The sequence below is a fragment of the Phyllobates terribilis genome, unplaced genomic scaffold (genome assembly GCF_046119375.1).
Source record: "Phyllobates terribilis strain yellow unplaced genomic scaffold, ASM4611937v1 Scaffold_169__1_contigs__length_4117513, whole genome shotgun sequence".
In the NCBI taxonomy this organism is placed as follows: Eukaryota; Metazoa; Chordata; class Amphibia; order Anura; family Dendrobatidae; genus Phyllobates; species Phyllobates terribilis.
The window spans coordinates 1338059-1352858 of NW_027362929.1; the positions used below are offsets into that span (position 1 = coordinate 1338059).

Sequence of the window (14800 nt, forward strand, 5' to 3'; positions counted from 1 at the left end):
TTAGATCTGCATAACTCCACCTCTTTTAGCACAGTACCCTCAACCCCCGGCTGTTCCCACCCGCCTCAACACCGTTGGAAGGGAGGAGAACCAATTAAGGCGGGGGGGGGGGGGGGTGGAACGAGCAGCTGTCTACCCTTAGCAGGAGGGTTGCTGATTAATTACCTCTCCTGCTGCTGCTGCTGCTGGCTGTCCAGCAGCAGACTGAAGGTGGCTGCTGCTGTGCGCAGGTATATAAAGGCTCAGAGCCTATTATGACACGCGCAGCCAGCGTTCCATTGCCACATTCCGTCTACTGCAGGCGGGATACCTGGATGGCTGAATGTCACTGAGAAGCTCACAGAGACCGCCATAAGCAACAGTTTAAAAGAATGCCACAGACTAATCAACCAAACTTTTTGGGTTGGTTTCTCTTTTATAGTCTGCAGGCATTAAATGAAAGAAGTCAGTGTTCCAGCAGAGGGAGACAACGTTTCAGAAAAGGCATTGTAGCAAACCAAAAAAGAAATTTTAAGCGCAGCAGAGTAACCAGCTCACATACCTGTTAGCTCAGGTGAGTTTAAAAGGCTGCTGTTGATAACAAGGGCATTTGCTAAATAGATGGTGTGTGTGCAACAATATACTGAAAGGTCAATTATATTGTGCAGCTTATCTCACCACCTGTAGTTATTTAGGTGAAAGCTCCAAAATGCTTGCCTAATATGTCTGTTTATCCAAAAGGAAGTATAGAGGGAGAGCTAGATAGATAGCATTGCATTACATTACATTACATGGCAATGCAATGCACAGTTGCTGAAGTTGAACCAAAATGAGCTTGTCATCTGGCTTCTGCAACTTTTAACATGAAAAATCCAATGAGGAGAAGAAAAGCAAAGCCAAAGAGTCCATCCCAAAATCCGACAAACAAGCAAAATGAACAAAAAGCATTGAATTCAATTCTTTCTGATTTTAGAAACTGCATTAAAGAAGGGGTGCACCGGTCCTGGAGATACTGCAATACCAGGTCAATGCGTGGAGTGGACAGAGCAAGCTCTTTTTCCATCTCCCTGTTCTAAAAATCCATTTAATATATGGTCCCCAGATAGGGGACGTATCAGATATTAAACTGATAAGAACAGATACTACACTTGATCTTAGCAAAAAGGCCGAGAAGCGATAACCAGAATTGGTTTCCGACTACGGTGCCACCCAAGGATTCTGAAAAGTCCATTTGTGGAGATGGCCACCTGGACTCCCGTTAAGAAGACATGCTGTCAACCTCTAGATCGCTCACATGCCTGCACTTTTCGGCTTGCTGCTGCTGCAATCCACGCGTTTTAGATCTGCAAAACTCCACCTCTTTTAGCACAGTACCCTCAACCCCCGGCTGTTCCCACCCGCCTCAACACCGTTGGAAGGGAGGAGAACCAATTAAGGCGGGGGGGGGGTGGAACGAGCAGCTGTCTACCCTTAGCAGGAGGGTTGCTGATTAATTACCTCTCCTGCTGCTGCTGCTGCTGCTGGCTGTCCAGCAGCAGACTGAAGGTGGCTGATGCTGTGCGCAGGTATATAAAGGCTCAGAGCCTATTATGACACGCGCAGCCAGCGTTCCATTGCCACATTCCGTCTACTGCAGGCGGGATACCTGGATGGCTGAATGTCACTGAGAAGCTCACAGAGACCGCCATAAGCAACAGTTTAAAAGAATGCCACAGACTAATCAACCAAACTTTTTGGGTTGGTTTCTCTTTTATAGTCTGCAGGCATTAAATGAAAGAAGTCAGTGTTCCAGCAGAGGGAGACAACGTTTCAGAAAAGGCATTGTAGCAAACCAAAAAAGAAATTTTAAGCGCAGCAGAGTAACCAGCTCACATACCTGTTAGCTCAGGTGAGTTTAAAAGGCTGGTGTTGATAACAAGGGCATTTGCTAAATAGATGGTGTGTGTGCAACAATATACTGAAAGGTCAATTATATTGTGCAGCTTATCTCACCACCTGTAGTTATTTAGGTGAAAGCTCCAAAATGCTTGATTAATATGTCTGTTTATCCAAAAGGAAGTATAGAGGGAGAGCTAGATAGATAGCATTGCATTACATTACATTACATGGCAATGCAATGCACAGTTGCTGAAGTTGAACCAAAATGAGCTTGTCATCTGGCTTCTGCAACTTTTTACATGAAAAATCCAATGAGGAGAAGAAAAGCAAAGCCAAAGAGTCCATCCCAAAATCCGACAAACAAGCAAAATGAACAAAAAGCATTGAATTCAGTTCTTTCTGATTTTAGAAACTGCATTAAAGAAGGGGTGCACCGGTCCTGGAGATACTGCAATACCAGGTCAATGCGTGGAGTGGACAGAGCAAGCTCTTTTTCCATCTCCCTGTTCTAAAAATCCATTTAATATATGGTCCCCAGATAGGGGACGTATCAGATATTAAACTGATAAGAACAGATACTACACTTGATCTTAGCCAAAAGGCCGAGAAGCGAAAACCAGAATTGGTTTCCGACTACGGTTCCACCCAAGGATTCTGAAAAGTCCATTTGTGGAGATGGCCACCTGGACTCCCGTTAAGAAGACATGCTGTCAACCTCTAGATCCCTCACATGCCTGCACTTTTCGGCTTGCTGCTGCTGCAATCCACGCGTTTTAGATCTGCATAACTCCACCTCTTTTAGCACAGTACCCTCAACCCCCGGCTGTTCCCACCCGCCTCAACACCGTTGGAAGGGAGGAGAACCAATTAAGGCGGGGGGGGGGGTGGAACGAGCAGCTGTCTACCCTTAGCAGGAGGGTTGCTGATTAATTACCTCTCCTGCTGCTGCTGCTGCTGGCTGTCCAGCAGCAGACTGAAGGTGGCTGCTGCTGTGCGCAGGTATATAAAGGCTCAGAGCCTATTATGACACGCGCAGCCAGCGTTCCATTGCCACATTCCGTCTACTGCAGGCGGGATACCTGGATGGCTGAATGTCACTGAGAGGCTCACAGAGACCGCCATAAGCAACAGTTTAAAAGAATGCCACAGACTAATCAACCAAACTTTTTGGGTTGGTTTCTCTTTTATAGTCTGCAGGCATTAAATGAAAGAAGTCAGTGTTCCAGCAGAGGGAGACAACGTTTCAGAAAAGGCATTGTAGCAAACCAAAAAAGAAATTTTAAGCGCAGCAGAGTAACCAGCTCACATACCTGTTAGCTCAGGTGAGTTTAAAAGGCTGCTGTTGATAACAAGGGCATTTGCTAAATAGATGGTGTGTGTGCAACAATATACTGAAAGGTCAATTATATTGTGCAGCTTATCTCACCACCTGTAGTTATTTAGGTGAAAGCTCCAAAATGCTTGCCTAATATGTCTGTTTATCCAAAAGGAAGTATAGAGGGAGAGCTAGATAGATAGCATTGCATTACATTACATTACATGGCAATGCAATGCACAGTTGCTGAAGTTGAACCAAAATGAGCTTGTCATCTGGCTTCTGCAACTTTTAACATGAAAAATCCAATGAGGAGAAGAAAAGCAAAGCCAAAGAGTCCATCCCAAAATCCGACAAACAAGCAAAATGAACAAAAAGCATTGAATTCAATTCTTTCTGATTTTAGAAACTGCATTAAAGAAGGGGTGCACCTGTCCTGGAGATACTGCAATACCAGGTCAATGCGTGGAGTGGACAGAGCAAGCTCTTTTTCCATCTCCCTGTTCTAAAAATCCATTTAATATATGGTCCCCAGATAGGGGACGTATCAGATATTAAACTGATAAGAACAGATACTACACTTGATCTTAGCCAAAAGGCCGAGAAGCGATAACCAGAATTGGTTTCCGACTACGGTGCCACCCAAGGATTCTGAAAAGTCCATTTGTGGAGATGGCCACCTGGACTCCCGTTAAGAAGACATGCTGTCAACCTCTAGATCCCTCACATGCCTGCACTTTTCGGCTTGCTGCTGCTGCAATCCACGCGTTTTAGATCTGCATAACTCCACCTCTTTTAGCACAGTACCCTCAACCCCCGGCTGTTCCCACCCGCCTCAACACCGTTGGAAGGGAGGAGAACCAATTAAGGCGGGGGGGGGGTGGAACGAGCAGCTGTCTACCCTTAGCAGGAGGGTTGCTGATTAATTACCTCTCCTGCTGCTGCTGCTGGCTGTCCAGCAGCAGACTGAAGGTGGCTGCTGCTGTGCGCAGGTATATAAAGGCTCAGAGCCTATTATGACACGCGCAGCCAGCGTTCCATTGCCACATTCCGTCTACTGCAGGCGGGATACCTGGATGGCTGAATGTCACTGAGAAGCTCACAGAGACCGCCATAAGCAACAGTTTAAAAGAATGCCACAGACTAATCAACCAAACTTTTTGGGTTGGTTTCTCTTTTATAGTCTGCAGGCATTAAATGAAAGAAGTCAGTGTTCCAGCAGAGGGAGACAACGTTTCAGAAAAGGCATTGTAGCAAACCAAAAAAGAAATTTTAAGCGCAGCAGAGTAACCAGCTCACATACCTGTTAGCTCAGGTGAGTTTAAAAGGCTGCTGTTGATAACAAGGGCATTTGATAAATAGATGGTGTGTGTGCAACAATATACTGAAAGGTCAATTATATTGTGCAGCTTATCTCACCACCTGTAGTTATTTAGGTGAAAGCTCCAAAATGCTTGCCTAATATGTCTGTTTATCCAAAAGGAAGTATAGAGGGAGAGCTAGATAGATAGCATTGCATTACATTACATTACATGGCAATGCAATGCACAGTTGCTGAAGTTGAACCAAAATGAGCTTGTCATCTGGCTTCTGCAACTTTTAACATGAAAAATCCAATGAGGAGAAGAAAAGCAAAGCCAAAGAGTCCATCCCAAAATCCGACAAACAAGCAAAATGAACAAAAAGCATTGAATTCAATTCTTTCTGATTTTAGAAACTGCATTAAAGAAGGGGTGCACCGGTCCTGGAGATACTGCAATACCAGGTCAATGCGTGGAGTGGACAGAGCAAGCTCTTTTTCCATCTCCCTGTTCTAAAAATCCATTTAATATATGGTCCCCAGATAGGGGACATATCAGATATTAAACTGATAAGAACAGATACTACACTTGATCTTAGCCAAAAGGCCGAGAAGCGATAACCAGAATTGGTTTCCGACTACGGTGCCACCCAAGGATTCTGAAAAGTCCATTTGTGGAGATGGCCACCTGGACTCCCGTTAAGAAGACATGCTGTCAACCTCTAGATCCCTCACATGCCTGCACTTTTCGGCTTGCTGCTGCTGCAATCCACGCGTTTTAGATCTGCATAACTCCACCTCTTTTAGCACAGTACCCTCAACCCCCGGCTGTTCCCACCCGCCTCAACACCGTTGGAAGGGAGGAGAACCAATTAAGGCGGGGGGGGGGGGTGGAACGAGCAGCTGTCTACCCTTAGCAGGAGGGTTGCTGATTAATTACCTCTCCTGCTGCTGCTGCTGCTGGCTGTCCAGCAGCAGACTGAAGGTGGCTGCTGCTGTGCGCAGGTATATAAAGGCTCAGAGCCTATTATGACACGCGCAGCCAGCGTTCCATTGCCACATTCCGTCTACTGCAGGCGGGATACCTGGATGGCTGAATGTCACTGAGAAGCTCACAGAGACCGCCATAAGCAACAGTTTAAAAGAATGCCACAGACTAATCAACCAAACTTTTTGGGTTGGTTTCTCTTTTATAGTCTGCAGGCATTAAATGAAAGAAGTCAGTGTTCCAGCAGAGGGAGACAACGTTTCAGAAAAGGCATTGTAGCAAACCAAAAAAGAAATTTTAAGCGCAGCAGAGTAACCAGCTCACATACCTGTTAGCTCAGGTGAGTTTAAAAGGCTGCTGTTGATAACAAGGGCATTTGCTAAATAGATGGTGTGTGTGCAACAATATACTGAAAGGTCAATTATATTGTGCAGCTTATCTCACCACCTGTAGTTATTTAGGTGAAAGCTCCAAAATGCTTGCCTAATATGTCTGTTTATCCAAAAGGAAGTATAGAGGGAGAGCTAGATAGATAGCATTGCATTACATTACATTACATGGCAATGCAATGCACAGTTGCTGAAGTTGAACCAAAATGAGCTTGTCATCTGGCTTCTGCAACTTTTAACATGAAAAATCCAATGAGGAGAAGAAAAGCAAAGCCAAAGAGTCCATCCCAAAATCCGACAAACAAGCAAAATGAACAAAAAGCATTGAATTCAATTCTTTCTGATTTTAGAAACTGCATTAAAGAAGGGGTGCACCGGTCCTGGAGATACTGCAATACCAGGTCAATGCGTGGAGTGGACAGAGCAAGCTCTTTTTCCATCTCCCTGTTCTAAAAATCCATTTAATATATGGTCCCCAGATAGGGGACGTATCAGATATTAAACTGATAAGAACAGATACTACACTTGATCTTAGCCAAAAGGCCGAGAAGCGATAACCAGAATTGGTTTCCGACTACGGTGCCACCCAAGGATTCTGAAAAGTCCATTTGTGGAGATGGCCACCTGGACTCCCGTTAAGAAGACATGCTGTCAACCTCTAGATCCCTCACATGCCTGCAGTTTTCGGCTTGCTGCTGCTGCAATCCACGCGTTTTAGATCTGCATAACTCCACCTCTTTTAGCACAGTACCCTCAACCCCCGGCTGTTCCCACCCGCCTCAACACCGTTGGAAGGGAGGAGAACCAATTAAGGCGGGGGGGGGGTGGAACGAGCAGCTGTCTACCCTTAGCAGGAGGGTTGCTGATTAATTACCTCTCCTGCTGCTGCTGCTGGCTGTCCAGCAGCAGACTGAAGGTGGCTGCTGCTGTGCGCAGGTATATAAAGGCTCAGAGCCTATTATGACACGCGCAGCCAGCGTTCCATTGCCACATTCCGTCTACTGCAGGCGGGATACCTGGATGGCTGAATGTCACTGAGAAGCTCACAGAGACCGCCATAAGCAACAGTTTAAAAGAATGCCACAGACTAATCAACCAAACTTTTTGGGTTGGTTTCTCTTTTATAGTCTGCAGGCATTAAATGAAAGAAGTCAGTGTTCCAGCAGAGGGAGACAACGTTTCAGAAAAGGCATTGTAGCAAACCAAAAAAGAAATTTTAAGCGCAGCAGAGTAACCAGCTCACATACCTGTTAGCTCAGGTGAGTTTAAAAGGCTGATGTTGATAACAAGGGCATTTGCTAAATAGATGGTGTGTGTGCAACAATATACTGAAAGGTCAATTATATTGTGCAGCTTATCTCACCACCTGTAGTTATTTAGGTGAAAGCTCCAAAATGCTTGCCTAATATGTCTGTTTATCCAAAAGGAAGTATAGAGGGAGAGCTAGATAGATAGCATTGCATTACATTACATTACATGGCAATGCAATGCACAGTTGCTGAAGTTGAACCAAAATGAGCTTGTCATCTGACTTCTGCAACTTTTAACATGAAAAATCCAATGAGGAGAAGAAAAGCAAAGCCAAAGAGTCCATCCCAAAATCCGACAAACAAGCAAAATGAACAAAAAGCATTGAATTCAATTCTTTCTGATTTTAGAAACTGCATTAAAGAAGGGGTGCACCGGTCCTGGAGATACTGCAATACCAGGTCAATGCGTGGAGTGGACAGAGCAAGCTCTTTTTCCATCTCCCTGTTCTAAAAATCCATTTAATATATGGTCCCCAGATAGGGGACGTATCAGATATTAAACTGATAAGAACAGATACTACACTTGATCTTAGCCAAAAGGCCGAGAAGCGATAACCAGAATTGGTTTCCGACTACGGTGCCACCCAAGGATTCTGAAAAGTCCATTTGTGGAGATGGCCACCTGGACTCCCGTTAAGAAGACATGCTGTCAACCTCTAGATCCCTCACATGCCTGCACTTTTCGGCTTGCTGCTGCTGCAATCCACGCGTTTTAGATCTGCATAACTCCACCTCTTTTAGCACAGTACCCTCAACCCCCGGCTGTTCCCACCCGCCTCAACACCGTTGGAAGGGAGGAGAACCAATTAAGGCGGGGGGGGGGGGGGTGGAACGAGCAGCTGTCTACCCTTAGCAGGAGGGTTGCTGATTAATTACCTCTCCTGCTGCTGCTGCTGCTGGCTGTCCAGCAGCAGACTGAAGGTGGCTGCTGCTGTGCGCAGGTATATAAAGGCTCAGAGCCTATTATGACACGCGCAGCCAGCGTTCCATTGCCACATTCCGTGTACTGCAGGCGGGATACCTGGATGGCTGAATGTCACTGAGAAGCTCACAGAGACCGCCATAAGCAACAGTTTAAAAGAATGCCACAGACTAATCAACCAAACTTTTTGGGTTGGTTTCTCTTTTATAGTCTGCAGGCATTAAATGAAAGAAGTCAGTGTTCCAGCAGAGGGAGACAACGTTTCAGAAAAGGCATTGTAGCAAACCAAAAAAGAAATTTTAAGCACAGCAGAGTAACCAGCTCACATACCTGTTAGCTCAGGTGAGTTTAAAAGGCTGCTGTTGATAACAAGGGCATTTGCTAAATAGATGGTGTGTGTGCAACAATATACTGAAAGGTCAATTATATTGTGCAGCTTATCTCACCACCTGTAGTTATTTAGGTGAAAGCTCCAAAATGCTTGCCTAATATGTCTGTTTATCCAAAAGGAAGTATAGAGGGAGAGCTAGATAGATAGCATTGCATTACATTACATTACATGGCAATGCAATGCACAGTTGCTGAAGTTGAACCAAAATGAGCTTGTCATCTGGCTTCTGCAACTTTTAACATGAAAAATCCAATGAGGAGAAGAAAAGCAAAGCCAAAGAGTCCATCCCAAAATCCGACAAACAAGCAAAATGAACAAAAAGCATTGAATTCAATTCTTTCTGATTTTAGAAACTGCATTAAAGAAGGGGTGCACCGGTCCTGGAGATACTGCAATACCAGGTCAATGCGTGGAGTGGACAGAGCAAGCTCTTTTTCCATCTCCCTGTTCTAAAAATCCATTTAATATATGGTCCCCAGATAGGGGACGTATCAGATATTAAACTGATAAGAACAGATACTACACTTGATCTTAGCCAAAAGGCCGAGAAGCGATAACCAGAATTGGTTTCCGACTACGGTGCCACCCAAGGATTCTGAAAAGTCCATTTGTGGAGATGGCCACCTGGACTCCCGTTAAGAAGACATGCTGTCAACCTCTAGATCCCTCACATGCCTGCACTTTTCGGCTTGCTGCTGCTGCAATCCACGCGTTTTAGATCTGCATAACTCCACCTCTTTTAGCACAGTACCCTCAACCCCCGGCTGTTCCCACCCGCCTCAACACCGTTGGAAGGGAGGAGAACCAATTAAGGCGGGGGGGGGGGTGGAACGAGCAGCTGTCTACCCTTAGCAGGAGGGTTGCTGATTAATTACCTCTCCTGCTGCTGCTGCTGCTGGCTGTCCAGCAGCAGACTGAAGGTGGCTGCTGCTGTGCGCAGGTATATAAAGGCTCAGAGCCTATTATGACACGCGCAGCCAGCGTTCCATTGCCACATTCCGTCTACTGCAGGCGGGATACCTGGATGGCTGAATGTCACTGAGAAGCTCACAGAGACCGCCATAAGCAACAGTTTAAAAGAATGCCACAGACTAATCAACCAAACTTTTTGGGTTGGTTTCTCTTTTATAGTCTGCAGGCATTAAATGAAAGAAGTCAGTGTTCCAGCAGAGGGAGACAACGTTTCAGAAAAGGCATTGTAGCAAACCAAAAAAGAAATTTTAAGCGCAGCAGAGTAACCAGCTCACATACCTGTTAGCTCAGGTGAGTTTAAAAGGCTGCTGTTGATAACAAGGGCATTTGCTAAATAGATGGTGTGTGTGCAACAATATACTGAAAGGTCAATTATATTGTGCAGCTTATCTCACCACCTGTAGTTATTTAGGTGAAAGCTCCAAAATGCTTGCCTAATATGTCTGTTTATCCAAAAGGAAGTATAGAGGGAGAGCTAGATAGATAGCATTGCATTACATTACATTACATGGCAATGCAATGCACAGTTGCTGAAGTTGAACCAAAATGAGCTTGTCATCTGGCTTCTGCAACTTTTAACATGAAAAATCCAATGAGGAGAAGAAAAGCAAAGCCAAAGAGTCCATCCCAAAATCCGACAAACAAGCAAAATGAACAAAAAGCATTGAATTCAATTCTTTCTGATTTTAGAAACTGCATTAAAGAAGGGGTGCACCGGTCCTGGAGATACTGCAATACCAGGTCAATGCGTGGAGTGGACAGAGCAAGCTCTTTTTCCATCTCCCTGTTCTAAAAATCCATTTAATATATGGTCCCCAGATAGGGGACGTATCAGATATTAAACTGATAAGAACAGATACTACACTTGATCTTAGCCAAAAGGCCAAGAAGCGATAACCAGAATTGGTTTCCGACTACGGTGCCACCCAAGGATTCTGAAAAGTCCATTTGTGGAGATGGCCACCTGGACTCCCGTTAAGAAGACATGCTGTCAACCTCTAGATCCCTCACATGCCTGCACTTTTCGGCTTGCTGCTGCTGCAATCCACGCGTTTTAGATCTGCATAACTCCACCTCTTTTAGCACAGTACCCTCAACCCCCGGCTGTTCCCACCCGCCTCAACGCCGTTGGAAGGGAGGAGAACCAATTAAGGCGGGGGGGGGGTGGAACGAGCAGCTGTCTACCCTTAGCAGGAGGGTTGCTGATTAATTACCTCTCCTGCTGCTGCTGCTGCTGGCTGTCCAGCAGCAGACTGAAGGTGGCTGCTGCTGTGCGCAGGTATATAAAGGCTCAGAGCCTATTATGACACGCGCAGCCAGCGTTCCATTGCCACATTCCGTCTACTGCAGGCGGGATACCTGGATGGCTGAATGTCACTGAGAAGCTCACAGAGACCGCCATAAGCAACAGTTTAAAAGAATGCCACAGACTAATCAACCAAACTTTTTGGGTTGGTTTCTCTTTTATAGTCTGCAGGCATTAAATGAAAGAAGTCAGTGTTCCAGCAGAGGGAGACAACGTTTCAGAAAAGGCATTGTAGCAAACCAAAAAAGAAATTTTAAGTGCAGCAGAGTAACCAGCTCACATACCTGTTAGCTCAGGTGAGTTTAAAAGGCTGCTGTTGATAACAAGGGCATTTGCTAAATAGATGGTGTGTGTGCAACAATATACTGAAAGGTCAATTATATTGTGCAGCTTATCTCACCACCTGTAGTTATTTAGGTGAAAGCTCCAAAATGCTTGCCTAATATGTCTGTTTATCCAAAAGGAAGTATAGAGGGAGAGCTAGATAGATAGCATTGCATTACATTACATTACATGGCAATGCAATGCACAGTTGCTGAAGTTGAACCAAAATGAGCTTGTCATCTGGCTTCTGCAACTTTTAACATGAAAAATCCAATGAGGAGAAGAAAAGCAAAGCCAAAGAGTCCATCCCAAAATCCGACAAACAAGCAAAATGAACAAAAAGCATTGAATTCAATTCTTTCTGATTTTAGAAACTGCATTAAAGAAGGGGTGCACCGGTCCTGGAGATACTGCAATACCAGGTCAATGCGTGGAGTGGACAGAGCAAGCTCTTTTTCCATCTCCCTGTTCTAAAAATCCATTTAATATATGGTCCCCAGATAGGGGACGTATCAGATATTAAACTGATAAGAACAGATACTACACTTGATCTTAGCCAAAAGGCCGAGAAGCGATAACCAGAATAGGTTTCCGACTACGGTGCCACCCAAGGATTCTGAAAAGTCCATTTGTGGAGATGGCCACCTGGACTCCCGTTAAGAAGACATGCTGTCAACCTCTAGATCCCTCACATGCCTGCAGTTTTCGGCTTGCTGCTGCTGCAATCCACGCGTTTTAGATCTGCATAACTCCACCTCTTTTAGCACAGTACCCTCAACCCCCGGCTGTTCCCACCCGCCTCAACACCGTTGGAAGGGAGGAGAACCAATTAAGGCGGGGGGGGGGGGGGGTGGAACGAGCAGCTGTCTACCCTTAGCAGGAGGGTTGCTGATTAATTACCTCTCCTGCTGCTGCTGCTGCTGGCTGTCCAGCAGCAGACTGAAGGTGGCTGCTGCTGTGCGCAGGTATATAAAGGCTCAGAGCCTATTATGACACGCGCAGCCAGCGTTCCATTGCCACATTCCGTCTACTGCAGGCGGGATACCTGGATGGCTGAATGTCACTGAGAAGCTCACAGAGACCGCCATAAGCAACAGTTTAAAAGAATGCCACAGACTAATCAACCAAACTTTTTGGGTTGGTTTCTCTTTTATAGTCTGCAGGCATTAAATGAAAGAAGTCAGTGTTCCAGCAGAGGGAGACAACGTTTCAGAAAAGGCATTGTAGCAAACCAAAAAAGAAATTTTAAGCACAGCAGAGTAACCAGCTCACATACCTGTTAGCTCAGGTGAGTTTAAAAGGCTGCTGTTGATAACAAGGGCATTTGCTAAATAGATGGTGTGTGTGCAACAATATACTGAAAGGTCAATTATATTGTGCAGCTTATCTCACCACCTGTAGTTATTTAGGTGAAAGCTCCAAAATGCTTGCCTAATATGTCTGTTTATCCAAAAGGAAGTATAGAGGGAGAGCTAGATAGATAGCATTGCATTACATTACATTACATGGCAATGCAATGCACAGTTGCTGAAGTTGAACCAAAATGAGCTTGTCATCTGGCTTCTGCAACTTTTAACATGAAAAATCCAATGAGGAGAAGAAAAGCAAAGCCAAAGAGTCCATCCCAAAATCCGACAAACAAGCAAAATGAACAAAAAGCATTGAATTCAATTCTTTCTGATTTTAGAAACTGCATTAAAGAAGGGGTGCACCGGTCCTGGAGATACTGCAATACCAGGTCAATGCGTGGAGTGGACAGAGCAAGCTCTTTTTCCATCTCCCTGTTCTAAAAATCCATTTAATATATGGTCCCCAGATAGGGGACGTATCAGATATTAAACTGATAAGAACAGATACTACACTTGATCTTAGCCAAAAGGCCGAGAAGCGATAACCAGAATTGGTTTCCGACTACGGTGCCACCCAAGGATTCTGAAAAGTCCATTTGTGGAGATGGCCACCTGGACTCCCGTTAAGAAGACATGCTGTCAACCTCTAGATCCCTCACATGCCTGCACTTTTCGGCTTGCTGCTGCTGCAATCCACGCGTTTTAGATCTGCATAACTCCACCTCTTTTAGCACAGTACCCTCAACCCCCGGTTGTTCCCACCCGCCTCAACACCGTTGGAAGGGAGGAGAACCAATTAAGGCGGGGGGGGGGGTGGAACGAGCAGCTGTCTACCCTTAGCAGGAGGGTTGCTGATTAATTACCTCTCCTGCTGCTGCTGCTGCTGGCTGTCCAGCAGCAGACTGAAGGTGGCTGCTGCTGTGCGCAGGTATATAAAGGCTCAGAGCCTATTATGACACGCGCAGCCAGCGTTCCATTGCCACATTCCGTCTACTGCAGGCGGGATACCTGGATGGCTGAATGTCACTGAGAAGCTCACAGAGACCGCCATAAGCAACAGTTTAAAAGAATGCCACAGACTAATCAACCAAACTTTTTGGGTTGGTTTCTCTTTTATAGTCTGCAGGCATTAAATGAAAGAAGTCAGTGTTCCAGCAGAGGGAGACAACGTTTCAGAAAAGGCATTGTAGCAAACCAAAAAAGAAATTTTAAGCGCAGCAGAGTAACCAGCTCACATACCTGTTAGCTCAGGTGAGTTTAAAAGGCTGCTGTTGATAACAAGGGCATTTGCTAAATAGATGGTGTGTGTGCAACAATATACTGAAAGGTCAATTATATTGTGCAGCTTATCTCACCACCTGTAGTTATTTAGGTGAAAGCTCCAAAATGCTTGCCTAATATGTCTGTTTATCCAAAAGGAAGTATAGAGGGAGAGCTAGATAGATAGCATTGCATTACATTACATTACATGGCAATGCAATGCACAGTTGCTGAAGTTGAACCAAAATGAGCTTGTCATCTGGCTTCTGCAACTTTTAACATGAAAAATCCAATGAGGAGAAGAAAAGCAAAGCCAAAGAGTCCATCCCAAAATCCGACAAACAAGCAAAATGAACAAAAAGCATTGAATTCAATTCTTTCTGATTTTAGAAACTGCATTAAAGAAGGGGTGCACCGGTCCTGGAGATACTGCAATACCAGGTCAATGCGTGGAGTGGACAGAGCAAGCTCTTTTTCCATCTCCCTGTTCTAAAAATCCATTTAATATATGGTCCCCAGATAGGGGACGTATCAGATATTAAACTGATAAGAACAGATACTACACTTGATCTTAGCCAAAAGGCCAAGAAGCGATAACCAGAATTGGTTTCCGACTACGGTGCCACCCAAGGATTCTGAAAAGTCCATTTGTGGAGATGGCCACCTGGACTCCCGTTAAGAAGACATGCTGTCAACCTCTAGATCCCTCACATGCCTGCACTTTTCGGCTTGCTGCTGCTGCAATCCACGCGTTTTAGATCTGCATAACTCCACCTCTTTTAGCACAGTACCCTCAACCCCCGGCTGTTCCCACCCGCCTCAACGCCGTTGGAAGGGAGGAGAACCAATTAAGGCGGGGGGGGGGTGGAACGAGCAGCTGTCTACCCTTAGCAGGAGGGTTGCTGATTAATTACCTCTCCTGCTGCTGCTGCTGCTGGCTGTCCAGCAGCAGACTGAAGGTGGCTGCTGCTGTGCGCAGGTATATAAAGGCTCAGAGCCTATTATGACACGCGCAGCCAGCGTTCCATTGCCACATTCCGTCTACTGCAGGCGGGATACCTGGATGGCTGAATGTCACTGAGAAGCTCACAGAGACCGCCATAAGCAACAGTTTAAA

General features: G+C 45.4%; 11 non-coding genes across 11 annotated transcripts; all 11 read right to left on the reverse strand.

The window, feature by feature from the left end:
- Positions 1-966: 966 nt before the first annotated feature.
- LOC141210378 (U2 spliceosomal RNA) lies at positions 967-1157 on the reverse strand. Its single transcript, XR_012280549.1, has one exon. It is a non-coding gene; the product is annotated as a U2 spliceosomal RNA (small nuclear RNA).
- A 1123-nt stretch (positions 1158-2280) lies between these two features.
- On the reverse strand, positions 2281-2471 carry LOC141209976 (U2 spliceosomal RNA). The gene has a single exon (XR_012280160.1). It is a non-coding gene; the product is annotated as a U2 spliceosomal RNA (small nuclear RNA).
- Positions 2472-3592: 1121 nt separating this feature from the next.
- LOC141210188 (U2 spliceosomal RNA) lies at positions 3593-3783 on the reverse strand. The gene has a single exon (XR_012280364.1). It is a non-coding gene; the product is annotated as a U2 spliceosomal RNA (small nuclear RNA).
- Positions 3784-4900: 1117 nt separating this feature from the next.
- LOC141210988 (U2 spliceosomal RNA) lies at positions 4901-5091 on the reverse strand. The gene has a single exon (XR_012280977.1). It is a non-coding gene; the product is annotated as a U2 spliceosomal RNA (small nuclear RNA).
- A 1122-nt stretch (positions 5092-6213) lies between these two features.
- LOC141208435 (U2 spliceosomal RNA) lies at positions 6214-6404 on the reverse strand. The gene has a single exon (XR_012278664.1). It is a non-coding gene; the product is annotated as a U2 spliceosomal RNA (small nuclear RNA).
- A 1117-nt stretch (positions 6405-7521) lies between these two features.
- Positions 7522-7712, reverse strand: LOC141208436 (U2 spliceosomal RNA). Its single transcript, XR_012278665.1, has one exon. It is a non-coding gene; the product is annotated as a U2 spliceosomal RNA (small nuclear RNA).
- A 1124-nt stretch (positions 7713-8836) lies between these two features.
- On the reverse strand, positions 8837-9027 carry LOC141208437 (U2 spliceosomal RNA). Its single transcript, XR_012278666.1, has one exon. It is a non-coding gene; the product is annotated as a U2 spliceosomal RNA (small nuclear RNA).
- Positions 9028-10148: 1121 nt separating this feature from the next.
- LOC141209830 (U2 spliceosomal RNA) lies at positions 10149-10339 on the reverse strand. Its single transcript, XR_012280020.1, has one exon. It is a non-coding gene; the product is annotated as a U2 spliceosomal RNA (small nuclear RNA).
- A 1120-nt stretch (positions 10340-11459) lies between these two features.
- LOC141208438 (U2 spliceosomal RNA) lies at positions 11460-11650 on the reverse strand. The gene has a single exon (XR_012278667.1). It is a non-coding gene; the product is annotated as a U2 spliceosomal RNA (small nuclear RNA).
- Positions 11651-12775: 1125 nt separating this feature from the next.
- LOC141208439 (U2 spliceosomal RNA) lies at positions 12776-12966 on the reverse strand. Its single transcript, XR_012278668.1, has one exon. It is a non-coding gene; the product is annotated as a U2 spliceosomal RNA (small nuclear RNA).
- A 1121-nt stretch (positions 12967-14087) lies between these two features.
- On the reverse strand, positions 14088-14278 carry LOC141209831 (U2 spliceosomal RNA). The gene has a single exon (XR_012280021.1). It is a non-coding gene; the product is annotated as a U2 spliceosomal RNA (small nuclear RNA).
- Between the last annotated feature and the right edge of the window lie 522 nt (positions 14279-14800).